The sequence below is a fragment of the Coenobita brevimanus genome, chromosome 97 (genome assembly GCF_032717465.1).
Source record: "Coenobita brevimanus isolate Jiangsu-jjx chromosome 97, ASM3271746v2, whole genome shotgun sequence".
Lineage (NCBI taxonomy): Eukaryota > Metazoa > Arthropoda > Malacostraca > Decapoda > Coenobitidae > Coenobita > Coenobita brevimanus.
In genome coordinates, this window is record NC_137050.1 from 23614938 (window position 1) to 23621934 (window position 6997).

Sequence of the window (6997 nt, forward strand, 5' to 3'; positions counted from 1 at the left end):
GATCTCCACAGAAAAAGCAGACCATTGCTGTTTGGAGCTTTGATACAGTCTCATCACCATTTACCAGTGCCCACTCCATATCACTGTTGGTGTACTAGAAAGAATATTAGTGTACATCATTCTTGCTTATGAATTAAACATTACCAGCACCCTGCAGCCTGCTCAAAACTAATATATATATATATATATATATATATATATATATATATATATATATATATATATATATATATATATATATATATATATATATATATATATATATATTATTTTTTTGCCTCTGGTTCCCCCTAGCACAGACCTATTAGAATCAGCAATAATATTTTCACATCCTGGCCCATTCCATCAGTCAGCAGCTCAACATTTTCCATGAGCATCGGCTTGGTTGGCGATGTTGTTAGCAGTGAAATGACGGCTATCGAAGTCACATTTTTTTTTTTTTTTATTATTGTTATGGAAAACTTTTGAAAGTTACATCTGAAGTATCATATATTTTTTATTCTAAAAACTACTGAATATACAGAATCCGTGCGGGAAAGAATCTGCTCAAATCTGTAATCACCTTTACATACGTACTCATACGTTCTTGTAGGTTTATCAGTACATGAATATATAAGCTTCCATATATTACAATTTATTTTACTGGATTAAATATAAAGTTCAGGATCAGAGCGACGATTCTCTCTCTCTTTCTCTCTCTCTCTCTCTCTCTCACACACACACACACACACACACACATGTGCGCAGGCGCTCTTATTTACAGTCCAGTATTTTTCTCCCATTCCCCGTGGTTATTGAGCCAGACGGGGTCAGCTTCACGCATGAGCCATTTTTCCTATGGCACGCCGGAAGTGTAAGCGAAAGATACGCCCTTTTGATGGCAGCCAGTGAAACAGGAAAGGGGAGAGAGAGAGAGAGAAATTGGATTCTTAGAAGAATCAAGGAGGGATTTCATTGTTAGTTCTTTAATCATGGGACAGGTCTCTGTAAATTCAAATTATTATTCTTTTTATATTGGGAGAGAATAGCCTGAATGAAAACAAGCAAAGGATAATTTATCACAGGTAATGTTAGATCACATGATGTACTCGAATGGAGTTATGTGTGCCCTTTAAATAGTGACTGCCATTTTTAGGTCCCCGTGATGCGATTATCCTCTCTCATTTCTTTGCTCCGTCCTCGTTTTGGCTTCAGTTCTTCTTTAGATTTTCTTATCGGCGTCGTCCCATTCTGCTCCCTCCTTTGTTCACCATTATCTTAGTCGTTTTCTCATCCACTCTCTTATTTTTTCCATTCTGCCTTTAAACTTCCACTCCTCTGTTCTGGCTTACTTTAAGCCTACCTTTTTCTCTTTATTCTGCCTTATTCTCTATTTCACCTTCCTCTCTTTTATTGTACCTTCCTTTCTTTTATTCAGCCTTTCTTTCTCATAGACTAGCCAACATTTCTCTTTTTCCCATTCCATAGAGTGGGCGGGACAAGTTATTCCTCCAGGATGATGAATGGAGTGGATCTTATAGAACGCATTTTCTAAGAATCGGGAGCATCCGGAAGCGTCTATTCACCACGATGAGGAGGCCGCCGGGTCCCAGTCAACGCTGGTATGCGCGGCCATTTTGGTTTAAATCCGGGAAAACGATTTTATTCTTAGTGGTAGACTTCCATCCAGCCCAAATTTTTGGTAAGGAGGAACTACCCCCCCCTCCTCCACGGTCCCGGATTGGAAGAACCCCAGCTTTTTTCGTATGAACATGAAATTTGGCACAGTGGCAGACTTCCACCCAGAGCTGGTATTAAATAGGGTTGGGCCCTCTAAAGCCTTCCACTCTGGAAGGAGGAGGTTTCCAGCGGTCCTGGGTAACGCTATTATTATTATTATTATTATTATTATTATTAGCTCCTAGAGACACAAAATTTTGCCTAGTGGTATACCTTCATCAAAACCACGTGTTTAGGAGTGAAACCACCACGGATCACCCAGCATGGAGAGCGACCCTTCGGGATCCCGGTCAACGCCGTTATGCATTAACAGTTTTTTGCTTTGGAAAACTCAGTTTTTTTCAGTGACAGACCTCCACCCGGAGCATTAATGGGGCAGGATGGAACCTTCGAAAGCGTTTTTGGGCAGTGCCTTTTATTAAGGAATACGAAATCTTATAACATCTCCACTCAGACCAGATTTCAGGCAGAGTGGGACTTCAGTGGGTCGTCCCCGATGAAGTCGGCCACTGGGGAGCCCCGTCTATGGAGAGGGGCTGAACAGTTTTGCTGTGTTTGTTTATTTTGCTATCCTTTTTTTTTGGTGTCCATTTTTTCTCCCTTCTGTTTAGTTTTTCCTTTCGTTTCTGTCATCTTCTCTGTTTCGAGTTTCCCTCTCCTTCTGTTGCTCCTCCTGTTCCTTTGTCCTCTCGCTGTCTCTTGTGTCAGCATCTATACTGATTTTTTCCTGGATTCTTAATATTTCATTCTCCCTTCTTATATATTCCTTGTTTTCCCTATTTGTATTTTTCTTATTTAATATTACACATATTTCATTCTTTAGAACTATGTTAGCTTCATAATAAACTAATCATTCATTCTAACTTTATTTACCTCACATTCAGTTTATTTCATGAACATAGCAGCATCTTTTTGAAGTTTAATTCCTTTCCAGTCCTACCATTCACCTCATCCCTATTTATTTATCACTTCATGTCTTCCTTCCAGTGACTTTCATATATTGTTCCACATTGTTTATTCTTATTTTGTTGTCTTCTCTTCCTCCCCCCCCCCTTTTTTTTTTTTTCTCTCATGTGTATCCCATTTTACGTTTTTGCCCTCCCACCCTTGTCATCTCCCCTTTCCCACCTGCTCATGTTTACCATTCCTCCTTAACATCTCCTTCAATATACTTTGCATTTCCTCATTCGCCCTTTTCTCTGTTCTTTCCCTCTCGAACCTTCTCTTATCGTCCCATATTTTATAATCTAGAAATCTCCCTTTCCTCGCAAAGTACTGTACCTCGCATTCCTTATGTCTGTGTTCCTCCATCCTTCCTGTCTACTATGTCTATCCATCCTGTTTCCCATCTCTTCTCCTCTTCCTTCCACTTCCTTCTGCTCCTGCTCTCCTTACCACATTCCAGACTAATGTGACTGTTCCACCGCATCCCATTCAGCGTTTTTCTAGGTAGCTATACTGTGATGTAGACTTGCTGTACTTTCTCAGTGTCTATCTTTCTTCAAAACATTTTTTAGTTCGATGCCATCCTCTGATACCTTTACTACTTCTCTTCGAACTTATAAAGTGTTCCCTGGACCAGGCACCCTTTTAATTTCTTAAATTTGGGTCATTTAAATGAATTTATGGGATCATCGGTTAAAATATATAAATACACACATTTTGGGATACTATATTCTAGGATGCGCATTTATCATTATGGCAGTTTGCATTGAAGTATGTCAGTGTGCTATTGCTGTGTGGAAACCATCCAGCATTCCTCTGGGACATTGTTAAATTCCCCATGTTTCTTGTTGCAGTGTTACTATCTTATTCCTATCGCTTACCCCTGCTTTCCTCATCCCACTCATTAAATACCGCCTCTCCAAGTTTTAAGATAGTGTTTTCCTTTCTATAGTCTCAGTTTCTCTTCCTTCCTGCATTATTATACCTCTGTCTTCATTTCTCAATTTCTCTTTCAAATCCGTAGCACTACTTTATGATAATATACTTATTGGTAGTTTTTTTCCCGCTTCCGTTTCTCTCTTACTTTATTACCTTTCTCTTCTACTCTTCCCTGGGCCCTTCTGTCCCATTTTACCTCTCTCCCTCCGATTTTTTCCGCCCCTCCAGGTTGTAAGTAGGGATCTCTCTGGTTCCCCGGTGATAAAACATCCAATCTCCTTTTTTCAGTGCCAGAATACCCTGGCTCGAGAATTTAAAGTTTGCAGGAATGACAAACTTTTCTCTCTCTCTTGCCCATATTTTGCTGGGAGGGCCCCGAGTGATGTGGCTGACCACTCTCTCTGAGAGACCTGGGCTGACCTCTGTGGAGTGGCGGGGTGACCTTGACATATGAGTTTGAAGGACTTGGGGCCAGCACCAATAATATTGCCGTGTTTGATATTAATCACTTGAATTCAGTGACGTTCTTTTTAGTGCATTCTTGCTATTCTCCATTAGGCAAACTTTCGGAACTGGAGGGGTTAGATATAGTCATCACGAGCCCCTTCATTACGAGCGATTCTTCCTCAGCTTAATCAAATCGTCTGGAGGGAGCAAAAACAACTATAGATGATGTCACCGGAGTCAAAGGGTGAAGCTGGAAATATCCATGTTTTATTAGACAAAAACTAACACTACCAACTGATCACAAGTGCATCCATCTTGTACAGTGCTCTGAACAATTTTTTCTTGTTACTTCCAGAGGACTTTATCGAACTCACGAAAGGCCTCTAGCAGAGAAAATGTTAATAAGAGCGATATATATATATATATATATATATATATATATATATATATATATATATATATATATATATATATATATATTTTTAACTGAGATCGCATTTTTTTTTTCATTGTTAAAAAGGGATTAAGGCTGACTAGGTGTTGATGGCTGTCTGTGATTCTGATGGACCCTAATGAGATTATAATCTGGGCTTGAACATTACCTATAACAGCATTAATCATACTCCTATAACAAGTTAATTATACTCAAGCGAATCCATAGGCATTCTTATGACAGTACATTACTCCCGTACTCATTTAAAGTGACAAAATATTCCTGGAACATCCATATAACCAGTTTAATGCTCCTGTGGGAACGCTTACATACGTTCCAGTTGTACCTATGTTTATCTTGTTTCGAAGTTGATTGTAAAAATTTTGATACTCTCTCTGCTCCAGCGCACCTCAGTATACGAAGAGTTATGGGTGTTGTACTTAGTTTTCCCCAGCGCCAGTAAACACACACACATTTTTTTTTTCTCTCTCTCTCTCTCTCTCTCTCTCTCTCTCTCTCTCTCTCTCTCTCTCATGATTTTATCGCTCTTAGTCCTCAAGCAGTCAGCAGAATCTCTTTTCAAAGCAGACAGGGGTTGTTGTGCCTCCATTACCTTAGAATGACAATGGAGTTTTGGAGGTCACATTCGGAGGAAGATGAGAGCGAGGGTAGGGCTGTTACTTTCAGCATATACTCTCTAGAAACATTTCACATCCAAGACTTCCCTTATTGAATATGGTCCTGACTTAATTTTCTCCTCATAACTACGAGGATTCTAATTAAATCTCCCAGTAGTGTTGTATGAATATTATGCAGTTCAGGATTACCAAACCCTAACCTGAACAGTCCCAAGTTAATCATTCGGTATAACCTTACAAAAAAAAAAAAAAAAATCTGCTTTCATAGGGATAGGATATTTTCCTTCATGTATGTGTCGTTTTACCTTATAAGTATTGCGATGTCCTAATTACATCATTAGTAGGTTATCAGATTTGTAGCCTCCTGCCTTTTCACCGTGCTGTTTTCTTCTTGTGTTACTGCCCTGTCTCATAGCAGAGACCTGTTCACAAAGTCTGTTGCACACTCGTAGATACCTCAAACTTGCTCCGCTAATCAAAGTTGTATGTGTGAGTGACAAACAGTTAGCAAAAGTCATGAAACATTGACAGTGAATCAGAATAACGTTATGTCGGTGTTCAATGTAAAACTTTACGTAATACTCTATGAATACTATAAGGAACTGCAATTACTTAAGAAGTCACTGACTTGTAAAAATGTATCGTATGCATTTGCTACAGTTGTTTACGTGTTTTAGACAAAAAATAAAAGAAAACATATGAGCATGCCGTCATAATTTTGAGGAACTAACACGTTTACAAAATACCCACATAAAAAATTAGAGACAGTTAAACTTTCCTCATTTGCCGGTGTTTTCCTTTAAGGTGGCTCACATCTTGGGCAACACAATAACCCGAAGTCCGAGTGATCTTGATTGGAATATTGGTAGCAACGAGTAGATTCGAGCGATTGTGTATAAGCTAAGAAAACTTCGGTATACGCCACCCATCCATGATAGAATGAGAGAAACTTGACTCTCTCTCTCTCTCTCTCTCTCTCTCTCTCTCTCACACACACACACACACACACACACACAGACACACAGACACAGACACACACATAGACACAGACACACACACACACACACACACACACACACACACACACACACACACACACACACACACACACACACACACACACACACACACACACACACACACACACACACACACACACACAAAACTACGCCTCCTGAGCCTCGACGAGTTCAACCTTTTTCCCGGGTGTGACGAGCTGCCAGGCCCTGAATAGGTAATATATGTATCCAGATCCTTCTCTCTGCCTGCTTCCGCCTCCCTTTCCCTTCTTCCCCCTCCGCTTCTCTTCCTACACCCATTTCTCCACCTTATCCTTCTTCCCCTGCCTTCTCTCTCTGCCTCCATCTTCTGTCTTTACCTCCACTACCCTCTCCCTGTCCTTTCATCCAGTACCTTCATCCTCACCCTTCCTCTGACCCCTACACACCCTGGCGCCAAAGCTTCCCTCACCTTCCTAATTTTATCGTCCCTATTCATACCTTCACTACCCTGCTGCACAAAATTATCCATTTTGTCCCCTTCCTTTCTCCAGTACCTTCCTCAAGTACCTTCCTTCACGCGCTTGCTATTCCTCCCTTCAACTCTTTCCTGTACTTTTTTTTTTCTACTTGTTCAGTCTCCCTCCATATCCTGTCATCACATTCTTCTCCGTGTCTCTTGCACATTCACCTTTCAACCCTTCTTTTTCCACTATTCCTCTGTGCCTCAGCCTCCTTCAGGAGTCTGTCCCTTACTCTTTCTGCCGTGCCCGTCCCTCTTTTATTGTTTTGCTATTCGCATCCACCAGCCTATCAGATTACATACTTGCAGTCCTTTTAACGTGCCTGCTGTCCCCTTCAGAGTCTCCTCTTCAGTG